Genomic DNA, 13,414 nt, shown 5'->3' on the forward strand with positions numbered 1-13,414 from the left:
GTCTCTATGCTTCATTTCTATCATTCTCAATGATAAGTTTTAGGAAAGGGAAAACAATGAATTGCTATCAGGAAAGCCATGCCCCAGACAGGCTTCCTGCCTGGAGAGATCAACAGGGACTTGTCATGTTGACCCAGCCACCAAGTCACCTCTAGGGAAAGTATTTATTTATTTATTTATTTATTTATTTATTTATTAACGATGTATTTATTTATTTGGAGAGAGAGAGAATGGGGGAGAGGCAGAGGGAGAGAGTAAACTTCCTACTGAGCATGGAGCCTGTGGGGCACAATCTCAGGACCCTGAGATCATGACCTGAGCTGAAATCAAGAGTGTGACTCCTAACAGACTGAGCTACCCAAGGCGCCACAAAACAATGACTATTTTAAAAGTTGATAGTAGGGGCGCCTGGGTCTCTCAGTTGTTAAGTGTCTACCTTCGGCTCAGGGCATGATCCGGGGTGCTGGGATCGAGCCCTGCATCAGGCTCCTCCGCTGGGAGCCTGCTTCTTCCTCTCCCACTCCCCCTGCTTGTGTTCCCTCTCTCGCTTGCTGTCTCTCTCTGTCACTTAAATAAATAAATAAATCTTTAAAAAATAAAAATTAAAAATAAATTAAAAAAAAATAAAAGTTGATAGTACATAGAAGACTGGGGTGCCTGGGTATTTAAAGCAACTGTGAGGACTAGGGTTGAAAAGTTAGTGAATGCAAGCCCTTCTCTCTTTATTTGTTTCGGGGGGGGTTGCTTATAAAAATTTCTTGGCTTCTACAATACCACAAGTAAGGAATTTTCCCCAATTAGCAGGGTACAGTGACCAATTCCTGGGACTTCTGAGACTGCCTTATGTATGGGGCAGTGACAGAGGTGGCTGTGTGCAGCAGCCAAACAGGGTGAGCCTAGAAGGAGCTTCCTACTGCTTCTATTTTAAAAAGAGCATCACTTTTATAAAACAAAAACACAAGAAAACAAACAGCCAAGCTATTTTGTAAAGGCTAGCGTGGTCGGCAGTGTCAGAGCACGACAAGTAGGGTTTACTGGATGCGGCAACAGGGAGTGACCTGGTCAAGAACAGCGTATGTGTGGTGGGGAGGGTAGTGGTTTTTTTTTTTTTTTTTAAGATTTTATTTATTTATTTGACAGAGATAGAGACAGCCAGCGAGAGAGGGAACACAAGCAGGGAGAGGAAGAAGCAGGCTCATAGTGGAGGAGCCTGACGTGGGGCTCGATCCCATAACGCCGAGATCACGCCCTGAGCCGAAGGCAGACGCTCAACCGCTGCGCCACCCAGGCGCCCCGAGGGTGGTGGTTTTAAGAGAGAGGGACAAGAGAGGAAGTAGAGAGAGTGACTTTGGGCAACTATTTCTGAAAGTGTGTCCATGCTGAGAAGGCAGGAGATGGGGCAGTAAGTAACTGAAGGGAGAAATGGGGAGGAAGAGGGATTTGATTTTTTGTTTGTTTTTGTTCATTTTCAGATTGGAAAGGAGGTTGCAGATAAGAAGTAGATGATTCAGCAGACAAAGGGGATGCTCATAATGGGAGTGTCTGGAAAAGAGGAAGGGAATGAAAACCAGAGCACCAGGAAAGGAGCTGGCCTTACACAGAATGATGAATGATGTAACCGTGGGGAAACAGGAAAAGCCACGCCGAGATCAACCGGAGAGCTGCCTCTCCAATGATGATAGTGACTGAACTAAAGATGGCCCTGCAGGGGCCAGCGCCACTATTTTTAAGAGGGTGGTACTGCTTTTACCATATAGTTTTGATCTGGGCACACTTATCCTGTTCCACCCTAAAACGGATAAGCTGTCTGTGATGGAAATGTTCATTATCTTGACTATGATGGCTTCACCGGCATATACATGTTTACACTCATCAAATTGCACACTTTAAACAGCGCAATTTATGGTACATTAATTATGCCTCAATAAAGCTGTAAGGAATTTTTTTTTTTTTTAAACTGGCATGCCTCCGTCAGCGGGGGTGTGGTTGCGCATGACAAGATGACAAGATGGGAAATGGTTCTCCTTTTCCTGAGTTTTAGTTCTGTGGTTCTGTTTTTCCTGATCTTTTCTCAGATGGCAGAGTTCTTATTTGCAGGAATTAGAAGAAAGCAATTAAATAATTATAGGCATGAAGATATAGGCAAATGGATGTGCAAAGTTTAGATTGAGACCCTGAACTGCTAAATGCTCTTGGTGTCTGAGTAAGCAAGCACTGACAGCCTTGCTCAGAGAAACAATGAGATAGCAGGACAAAAGCATTTCTTCATCGTCATTCCGCAAAGATTACAGTTGCTGCCCTCCAGAGAGCAGAGTTTGGTTACCCGTTTTTGTGAATTGGTCAATGCCAGGACAGATATCACATTGCTAGCTGACTGGAGACGGGAAGAGGACAGAAATGAGAAGAGGCTTCTTTGTACCAAAGGCAGATTTGAGGACTTTCGCGCAGCCTGAGACAGAGTGAGTGTTGGCCCCTGACCCATGGCGAGACTGTTGTCTCCTGTATTAGGTCCTCGGTATAGCATTTTAGGGCAAGTAGGTTTTCTTTCCTTTTTTTCTTTCTGGGTCTCTGTTTTCTCCTCTACAAAATTGAATAGTCTTTGTCTTACCTGCTGCTGAGAATAAAAGTGTAAGATCCCAATGAAAACATGAAAAAAGTAAAAGGAGCTGTGGATGTGAGCTCTTAATGCCACTGCAACAATTTGGCTACACAGCTGGTAATCTAGGGGTCCTGGTTTGTGAAAAGGGTACACATCCCCTGGGCCTCACCTCTCCCAGATACTTGTGACCTGGTTTGTTGATTGAGTATACCAGTCAATGATTCCTTCCTTCTACCCAAGGCCCCATCCCACTTACCTACCATAACAACACCATAAGGTAGACATTACTGGCCTCATCTTACAGTTGTGTAAAAAGAGGTACAGAGAGGTTAAATATCTTTCCTTGGGTTACAGAAGAGGTGGGTTTAGAACCCAGGACTAACACTCAATGCCTGATCTCCTACTTCTCTCTGCTATTTTTAAAAACACTAGTGTCTCCAGTATAGCAGTCATAGTCGCATGTGGCTATTTAAATCAATCAAAATGAAATGAAATAAAAATTTCAATTTCTCACTAGCCACCTTTCAATTGCTCAATAGCCATGCGTTGTTACCATATTGGATGGCGCAGACGTAGAACACTTCCATCATTACAGAAAGTTCTAATGGACAGTGCTGCTGACATCCTACTGTCAGACATCAGCAAGATACGGTTAGACAAATGAAATACCTTTACATGATTCTGCCCCTCCTTCATCTTTATTGTCTAATTCTGAATCTTCTCTCTAAACCCCCTTAAGCGTTCCACCTGAGTACCCGGAGGGTATGCCTGGGGCTGGCCCACTGGCTCTGCAGGGCACCCAGCCCACAGGGCAGACACCGGGAGTGCGCTGACAAAACTGATGCCGACGCTCTGCCCAAGGCCAGGAGGTGGCGGCTCGGAAGCAATCTGCAGCAACGGCATCAGGGTGGGAAGCGAACAGCTTGGTTCTCCGAGTCCGCTGTATTTTTGCCAAATCTGTCAGAAGTAGACAGAAGCAGAAAAGATAAAGGGACAAAGCAAGAAGTGGAGTGAGGGGACGAGAGTAGTAAGGCTAAAAGATGCTAAAAACTCAGTGATCGACTTGTCTTCCTCTAGTTCTTCCGGGCCCAAGGTGATCCTGCAAATCCACGAAGGAGAGAGACTTCATGTGCCATTCCCACAGTGGGAGGAATTTCAGAGTCACTCACTCTCTTCAAACACCCACCAGACATGAATTTATAATCCTGGATCAGATTATGTGTTAAAACGACATCCTCCTGATGACGAACACTCCAGAATAAGTGGTGGAATCAGGTGTCGCTTAAAAGCAGAAAAGGAGAAGAAAAAGAAATGAGAAAAAACAAAAAGAAAAGGACCATGGGTGACCCTCTCCTCACCTGTTCCTATGAATATAGTTCCTCCTTTGTCCTCATGCTGGATATTTAGAAGCCCCCACTCAGGTACTTACCTTCCCCAGGAGTCCTATACACCCATAGGAGTTCTGCGAGGACCCATACAACTTTTGGCATCCATTCTGACATCACACCAATTGAGGCCACCAACTTCCCATGCCATCTAAATGTAACAAGTTTGACCTGCACAGCTTTTCTGCCTATATTTCTCCAGCTCTTTGTGTAATTTAGGAAGTAGAATCTTCAGAACATTATAAAACACTCCTTAAGTAATTTGGAGGTACTCTTTTGCAAGGCCTGGCCTGACTTGTATGAGCATTGTATTAAAACACTGCCTCTGAACTCTTGGTCTTTAATTTGAAACTTTTGTAGCTGCTTCAGCACTTCCTTCCCAGAAAGAACCTGTGGCCTTGCTCCAAGCAACACTACATGTCTTCTTCTAAGTATCCAGGGTTGTTTTGGTTTCCTACAACTGAGCTGTCACTCTGTGAACTGCTGTTGGCAAAGCCTGCTGTGAGGAAAACAGGATTCAGCCTGTGTGGTACCACGCACAGGGCCAAGGAGCTTGGAAGCCACTTGGAGGAGAGGCTTGGTGAAAAGTGGCAGGCCTCCCTGAGATTCCTTGTCCTCCCTTATTGGGACACAAATGACACTGGAAGCCTGTGCTTAGAGTTTCTCAGGGGCCTGGCACTTGCTCTGTTGTCCCAGTGACTCACATGATAATTTCCCAGGCCTTCAAACTGGGTCAACAAGCTTTGTTTGTCTAGAGAGCTCCCCTGGGAGGCCACTCTAAGAAAAGCAGGCTGAATGGGGATGTTTGGCCAGGTGATTCTTTTTGCTGGCTTTTAGCCTGAGGAAATATTACCAGTATTCAGGCCAGGAGTTGGGAGAATTAAAAGCTGCCCAGCATCTGGTTTGGATCAACATACACCAGTGTTATTAGTTAAGTGTTAACCACGCTGCTAATGGTGGCTCTCGCCATGAGAGAACCTTAGGAAGGCCCTCAGCAAAGATGTCTACTTCTTATAGATAAAAAAAGACAGCAAGCTTGCACCATGAATCTAGTCACAAAAGCTACCATTAACTCTGAAAATGTCACCTGATCAATTTCTTTCTTTAGTCAACAATGGAGTCAGCCTGGTCAGTATTTCTCAAATTTGAGAAGTGACAGACCCCAACAACGTATCTGAAGACTTAACAGACCTGAATTTTTGTAACTTAGAATTAAAAGTTTCTCATAGCAGCATTATTCATAATGGCTAGAAAGTGGGAACAAAACCAAATGTCCATCACCTGATGAATGGATAAGCGACGGGATACAATGAAAAAATGTTCTGCCATGAAAAGGAATGAAGTGCTGATATACGCCACGACAGAGGAATCCTGAAAACATGCTAAATGAGGGAAAGCAGACACAAGAGGCCACATATTGTATGATTCCATTTATGTACAATGTCCAGAAGAGGCAAATCCAAAGAATTAAAGAGACAGAAAGTAAATTAGTAATTGCCAGGGGCCAGAGGGAGAGGGAAATAGGTAATGACTGCTAATGGGGATGGGGATTTTTTTGGGGGGTAATGAAAATGTTCTGGAATTATATAGTGATGGTCGTTGTACAGTCTGTGAATATATTAAAAACCAGTCAATTGCACAGTTTAAAAGGATAAATTTTATGGTATGTCAATTATATCTCAAAAAAGTTATATGATACTATTTTAGTTGACTATTGGATACCAAGATAAATACTTTGTGTGGGACAGTGAATCCTTGTTTCCAGATTCACTTATGAGGTAGCTAGCCAGATGGTCCAGAAAGCATTTATGTTAACTTCGAATGGTCATAGAAGGACATCTAAAATTGAAAATATTCACAGATAACCTCTAGATCCCGCTAATTTATCGGTGGAAACTCCAAGGGTCCATGAACTCATGTTTTAGAAACACTGACCCAGATAATCTCACAGGATTTGTTACCCTTTCACATGATGTGTGATGAGGACTTTTCAAGAAGGTGCTTTCCAAAGACAAAGCCTAACCAGGGACACCTTGGGATTTGCTTGTATCAAATTACTCCATCCACACTCCAGGCAGTTGATCAAACATGGGATCTATGAGGATGGAAACACACAAGCCCCAGGATGAGATGAAAATGGAGTTCAATACCAGGTAATCTAACATAGAAAATCCTCTAAGGAAGGCCTCCCACTGAAGTCTCACCCCTGATTTACACACTTTGACCTTCCATTAAGGGTCCCTAGCAATGGAATAAAGACAAATGCTGCTAACTCATCTGAGAAGGGAAGGCCAGTTGGCATGTACGAGACAAAGGGGGCTTTCCTACATAGTCTGTTCGGGCTTGGGCAAAAATGAAGGACTATAGAGTGTGGGTCACGGTTGGCGCATCTACTTATTTAGCTGGAGGGCAATTATCTTGACTTAATGACCTTTTGTTTCCTCAGAAAAAAATCAAACAATCCCACCTCTTGCAGCTGTTGTTCAGATGAGTTCAGTTCATCAAACCTTTACCAAGCACCTCTCCTCCACATGTTAGACAGTGAGCTGGTGCTGGGAAGAAACCTGTGTGACCCCTGCCCTCGGGGAGCCAACAGCCTCATAGGGGAGACCATTACGCTGAGTGTCACGGGAAGGAACTTTATGTTTAAAGAACTTTGATAACTATTGAGTGCTAGAAAAACGCATGGTAATAATGTATTTTGATTATCCAATATGCGTGAATAGTTGGTCTGATTCCTGGCTCTGGGTATTGGTCTAATAAGAATATTTTTGTAGAATTAAGCATTAAGGCACTTACTGAATATCATTTACCTGAGTATTGATGAACTCACCATCTCCCATAAGGACATTTTCATGTTGTGCCCACTAGGTGTCTCATTATTTTACAAGAAAATGGAAAAGCGCGATGTTTCCACCTGTGTCAGTAGTCAGCTATACTATAAACATCCAGCTCCCATGGCTAAAATCTCAGCCCCATGCTAGCAAGCATTGTATAAAATGCCCATAAGTGTAGTTGCCTCTCATTTGAGAAGAAGTAATGGAAGAAGCTGTCTTTGTGGATTCTCTTTCTCATAAGCCATGCACCTGCAAACTGCTCTCCCAAAGAGCCAGAACTAGTCAGATTTGGAAGTAGGAATTCTTCCACGAAGTGGGTACTAAGACCTACAGGCTGCAGCACTGCATCCCCACTGGTTTCCTGGGCTAGAGTTTAGCTGTCATCTGCAGGTGAGCTGACACCCCCAAACCACACCATACTATTTGTGTGCCCAGGCAGTCGTGTTCTTCCCTATTCACTGGTGTCAAAGAAGTTGTTTTCACAATAAAATCCAGGGTCTCTTCCTGCACTGGGAATTTCAAGTTTGTAAATGATATACAAGTGTTTATCCTAATATTTTCGCCTTTGTCGTGCATGACTTTCCTTTCAATGGCCTATGGTAGAATGCTTTGCCTCTGAGTGACAACAGAGAGAGAAAGGCACCAGATAACGAACAGGAGACCGAATGCCTTCAAAAATCTACTGCAACTTAGGGGCGCCTGGGTGGCTCAGTCATTAAGCGTCTGCCTTCGGCTCAGGTTGTGATCCCAGGGTCCTGGGATCAAGCCCTGCATCGAGCCCCGCATCGAGCCCCGCATCGGGTTCCCTGCTCAGCGGAAAGCCTGCTTCTCCCTCTCCCACTCCCCCTGCTGGTGTTTCCTCTCTCACTGTTGTCCAATTAATAAATAAAATCTTAAAAAAAAAAAAATCTACTGCAACTTAAAGAGCTCATCTCATCAGGCTTTCACACTCTACTAATGGGAGTGTAAACGGATATAACCTTTCTGCAATGCAATTTGGCAATATCTACCAAGAATGCATTTCAGAAGTTTATATTCCTTTACCCTGTGACTATCAGGATCCCAAAAGGAAAGGGGTTTCACCAGGATGGTTCAAAAGAAGAGACTTCAGTAAAAAGACTACTTACAGATGGCCAGGCCAGGTTAAAGGAGTAAACAAAGGATGTTGAGGCACGTAAAGAGCAACCGTGGGAAGCTGTTACTATTCCTAGAGCTAAAGGACCGAGGTAGGACATAATCTTGGAATAGAATCCAGTAGGAAGAGTTAGCACAGTGGAGGCCGGACCACCAAGTAAGTGGGCTGGGCTGAAAGTGGGGAGGGGCGTGCAGCCACTGCCCCAAAGCAAGGGAGAGAGCGAGGAGGAGATATCCCTACTTCTCTCTCTTCTCAGCCTCTGATCTCCTCTTGGTGACACCCACTGACTGAATCCCAAGGAAGCCAAAGGTGAGGAATCGTGGAGATGCTACCTATAAAGACAGAGAGCAAAATAAAGAAAGACAGAGAAGGGAGTGGGGGGTAGGAATGGTAAACAACCAGCATGATCCTATAATTCCATTTGTAGGAATATATCCTAGGGACATAATCAAAGATGGGAGGAAAAAAATTATATGCAATGATGCTCTTCATAGAATTAAGTATAATAGTGAAAGCAATGAAAACAAGCTAAATTTCCTATAATGGAGAAGAGATATATAAATTATAGTGTACCCATAATTTGGAATATCACTGTGCCATTGTAAACATGTTTGAAGAATCTGTGGTGATATGCAGAAACGCTTATCATAAAACGTTAACTGAAAAAAAAGGGACACAAAACTGTATGCATAGTATTAACTCAAATCCTTGAACACCTACATGCAAAGGGAAAAACACTTTATTTATTTTTTGGTTGTCAAATGATCCTTTATTGAAATATTTTCCTTTGTAGTTAACTAGCTGGGCATTCCACTGCACCACTATTGATGTCATCTATGATGTCATGAGGGTAGTGGCCATCCACATTGCAGGCCACAGACTGGGCAGTCCCTAGGATCTCTTTAATGGTTCCAGAGAGTTCTCTGGCTAAAGATCAGTGCCACATCTGTCAGGCAATATTGACAATTTCATCAAAAGTGATATTTCCACTGTGCTTAATGTTTTTCTGGTTCTTTGTCTCTTGGTGGTTCCTTGAGGTCTTTGATAATCAGGGCAGGGGCAGAAGGTACCACTTTGATCTGGGCCTGTCTGTTCTGAATGGTCAGTTTGACTGTAATCCTTAGACCCTTCCAATCGTGGGTCGCCTTGGCGATGTCGTAACAACCTTTTTTGGACACAGACCCATGGGGCCGATCTTCGGGGCCAGGGAAGACGTGGCACCAACTTCACCACTGGTGCACCTCGGGTACACGACTTTGGTCTCATTGGGGTTGAATTTAGGAGGAATGGTGGAGGTGGCTGGTGTCGGATGACTGAAGACAGCTACACCTTTGCCTCCCCTCAGCCGAAAGGCAAAAGTGGAAAAAACACTTTTTTTTTTAAAGATTTTATTTATTTATTTGACAGAGAGAGAGAGTACAAGCAGGGAGAGCCGCAGGGAGAGGGAGAAGCAGACTACCCTCTGACCAAGGAGCCTGATGCAGGACTTGGGCTCCATCCCAGGACTCTGAGATCATGACCTGAGCTGAAGGCAGACACTCAACCGACTGAGCCACCCAGGAACCCCAGGAAAAACACTTTAAAACAAACATTTCTTTTTGATAATGGGGTTTCATTATCTTTTCTTCATAACTTCTTTTTTCCTGTTCACAATAAGCATATGATACTTTTGTGATCAGAGGAAAAAAATCAATGCCGAAAAGGAGAGTTGACCTCATTGAAATGGACTTTGCTCAATTTAAAATATTGTTGATGGACACAACAATTACTGAAGTAAATTAAGACCAATGGCATGAAGGGTGAACTTCAATCTGTATCTATTTGCTGTTTGGACAAAAGGCGACAGAAAAATCAGTCAATGTCTACATGATATCAATTATCCAGATGGATGATTTTGATTTTTGACTATACTTCTTGTTCTTTACCTGAGTGGCAGGTATCATATTAATTCAGTTTTAGTTTAGGACTCTTCTTACCTTACAACTCTGGAAAATCCAAGAAATTTCTATAACCTAAAAGTTGTTTCTTCTACTGAAACAATAATGTTCTCTCTCTTAAGTTTTATTGTTTAGCATTCTGTATCATTTTAAAACTATATATATATATATATATGGTTTTTACCAATTAGCCAATTAATACACAAATACATTCTTGTTTTAAAGAGTCAACAAATACGGAAGTTTCCCTCGGCCACCGGGTCACTCGGTCTCCTTCCCCTAGGTAACCTGTTTTCAGTTTGTTATGTAACTCTTAAGACATTTGCTTATCATTCACATGCATATACGTGTATATAGAAATACATGGTTTTATTTTCATTTTCTAAGTAAATGGTGTTTATACTGTACATCTTATTCTGCAACTTGCTTTTTTGCTCATGTTGAAGCTCTACTTCATTCATTTCCAGGGGTTACACAGTGCTCCCCGGTTTGGATATTCTACAGTTTATCTGACCACTTCGCCTGTTGAGAGTTATTTAGGTTGTTTTCAGTTACCTGTCATTTCAGACAATGCTGTGGTGACACACTCTGTGCATGCCTCTATTTGCATACATCTGAGCATTATTTCTCTAAGGGAGCAATTGAAAAATGGTATTTTTGGTTTGAAAGGAATGTGCACTCAAACTTTTACTTTTGGTACTATGCAGCAGGCTTCCATCAAGCTTTATCAATTTACACTTCCAGTAAGATGAGAAGATGCCAAGCCTTGCTAATAATCAGGAAAATGCAAATTAAAATAACAATGGGACACCATTTTTACCATTTTGGGTTCACAAACTGAAAAAGACAATACAAAGTATAAAGGAGGACAGGGACACGTATCCCCACATAAGGGTCCTTTTCTCAACCAGCATCTAACACATTAGGGAAGGGTCCTTGGAGACTTACGAAAAGTGATTACGCTGCACTCTTGGGATAAATAAATAAAGGACATTTCTGTTCGAGGGTCATTGACTTTTTTTTTTTTATGTTTTGTAAGAATGCTGTTAACATGCAGTCGCCCAGGGCATTCTTATCAGTTACTATTGTTTTGTAATTACCAATTCCTTAATTTACTCAGTAGATAAGAACTTCTCCATTTTAATAAGCACGTTGCACTTTCTCATAGGTTGCTTCAGTTGGCCTCTGCCTCAGGGACCGTGTGAGGTGCTATTTTAGATGAGGAAGTTGAGGCTCAAGGAAGTTCAATGATTTCCCAAGCCAGCTAATAAGTAGAAGGGCTAGAGTCTTCTGACTCCCAGTTCCATCAGCTTCCTATTTACTCAATTGCTTTTAAAACAAAAGACCGTGGAAGTCCTCCCTGCTTCTTTAGAGTTCGAGTCATCCAAAATGAACCACAGGGGGCAGCCTGGTGCAGTGGAAGATGAGAAAACAGGCTGGAAGGCTAAGAACCGGCTGTGCCCCTCCCAGCTGCATGACCTTAGCCACGTCATTCAGCTTCCCCGGGCCTCCGTTGCCTCTTTAGAAAAACGGACTTACTAGTACTATAAGCAGAGATGATGCCATGCAGTTCCTCCTAGTTGTCAGATTTTATTTAAGCCAAACTTAGACAAGTGCTCCTTCTCTGCTCATATATTTGATGAAATACCATTTTCTGCAATGGATTTCTTTTTCCTCTGCAAATATGAATCCACAAAGAAAAACTTAGCACGGAATGTTTTCTTTGATGATAGCCTGAAAATGTTCCCTTATCTCTCTCTCTTTCTCTTTCCTTCTCTGTTTCTTTCTATCTTTTATCATTATTAAGTTAAACCCCTTGTCAAAGGCTAGGGAAATCCCCAGGGAACAACAGCAAAGGGTTTCAGGTAGCCGGCTGCATCTGAAAAGATGCTTTCTGCCTGGATCTCTTACTTCTTGGCAAGACTCCAATTCCACCTACATTTTTTTGTTGCCTCTTATTACAGATTTTTAAAGCGACTCACTTTCCCATCCTATTTCTAATGGTGTGAAAGCTTTACCCAGAGCTGTTCTTTATAGCGCCAACTTCCATAAACCAAAGATTTTGAGAGGGGAACGAGTCTTAAGAGATCAGTTGATCCTGTCCTCTGTCTTTGAACAGATAAAATATTTTTCCGTTTAACAGAAGAAGCATCTGATCCCCGGAAAGCCTGTGACTTATTCAAGGTTTCACAAGCCAGCAAGTGTCCTCCTACAGTACTTACTCCGTTATGACCGAAGGACAATTTATTGGTGATCCTGACTCTCCCAGAAAATCACAATGAAAGTCAAAATGAGTAAACCATATGATCACTGGTTGTTTTCATTTTATCACACGTCACGAATTCTTATAGTTCTAACCATATTTTGATGCATTATTTATGAGAGCCATCTGGTCACAGGTTTGCAGAGAAAACTCTGTAATTTTAAAAGTGTGCTTCATTCTTCCAGGAAACATACTGCATAGCTTGGATCTATCCTTCACCTGCCCATCAGTGATATGTGGTACAATCAGAATTGTTAACTGCATTCTTTTTTTTTTTAATTGGGGTATAACTTATATATGGTCAAGTGCATACATCTTAAGTATAGAACTCAAAACATTTTTACCTGTGCATATAAAATGTAACCATAACCCAGGCCAAGATATAGAGCACCAGCAGCACACCCGAACATTCCTTGTGCCCTGCACTAGCCATCACCCTCCGAGGTAGCCACTATTTTAACTTCTGTCACCAGAAATCAGTTTTGAAGTTCAGAATCAAGTGTTTTTGAACTTCATACTAATGGAATCATACAGTGGAGACTGTCTTGTGCCTCCTTTCTGTCATTCAACATTATGTCTTTGAAATTGTTAACTACATTCTAAAATTGCAATTCACTTTCTGGCTCAAGTCCTCAGGGGATCTCTCAAAATTGGATATATAATATGCCAGCTGTACACCAGGTATGTGTAGTCTTTTTTTAAAAAAAGGCAGTAGAGAAAAGAACTTCTTAAAAATGACGAGAATAATCTACACTGCTCTTGTCACTTTCTACTCTTGCACCGTTCATTTCTCTCTTCCTCTCAGCTTTTAAATAGGATCCGATCCACCCAAGTATTCTCTTTTCTTCTCCTCATAATGGATAAATACTTATCTATATCCAGCATTCCCCATCAGTGTTCCATAATCATTGGTCTAAAAGCTGCAAATGGCCTGAAGCTATCATCTAACACAGACCTCTCTCATTGACAAGAAAAACATTATTATTCCCTATTTTCAGATTCAGCAGATATTTACTGAGCACATATAATCTTCAGTATATTTTTCTAGATATTATGGGGGGAGTACAAAAATATAGCAGGCATGGGGCCCAACCCTTATGAGCTTCCACCCTTGAAGAGAAGCAGAGTAGTACAGATATCTACATAAGAAATCAAAATATAGGGGCGCCTGGGTGGCTCAGTTGTTAAGCGTCTGCCTTTGGCTCAGGGCGTGATCCCAGGGTCCTGGGATCGAGCCCCGCATTGGGCTCCATGCTGT

General features: G+C 42.4%; 1 long non-coding RNA gene across 4 annotated transcripts in view; it reads right to left on the minus strand.

Moving 5' to 3' along the window:
* Positions 1 to 1,473: 1,473 nt before the first annotated feature.
* LOC121105553 overlaps positions 1,474 to 13,414 on the minus strand; it is a 32,941-nt gene continuing 21,000 nt past the window's right edge. For all 4 annotated transcript variants that reach the window (XR_005838155.1, XR_005838154.1, XR_005838152.1 and 1 more), the window contains one exon: positions 1,474 to 3,880. This is a non-coding gene — a long non-coding RNA (uncharacterized LOC121105553). The remainder of the gene's footprint in view (positions 3,881 to 13,414) is intronic.

The sequence above is a fragment of the Ursus maritimus genome, unplaced genomic scaffold, assembly GCF_017311325.1.
Source record: "Ursus maritimus isolate PB19 unplaced genomic scaffold, ASM1731132v1 scaffold_27, whole genome shotgun sequence".
NCBI classification, from domain to species: domain Eukaryota; kingdom Metazoa; phylum Chordata; class Mammalia; order Carnivora; family Ursidae; genus Ursus; species Ursus maritimus.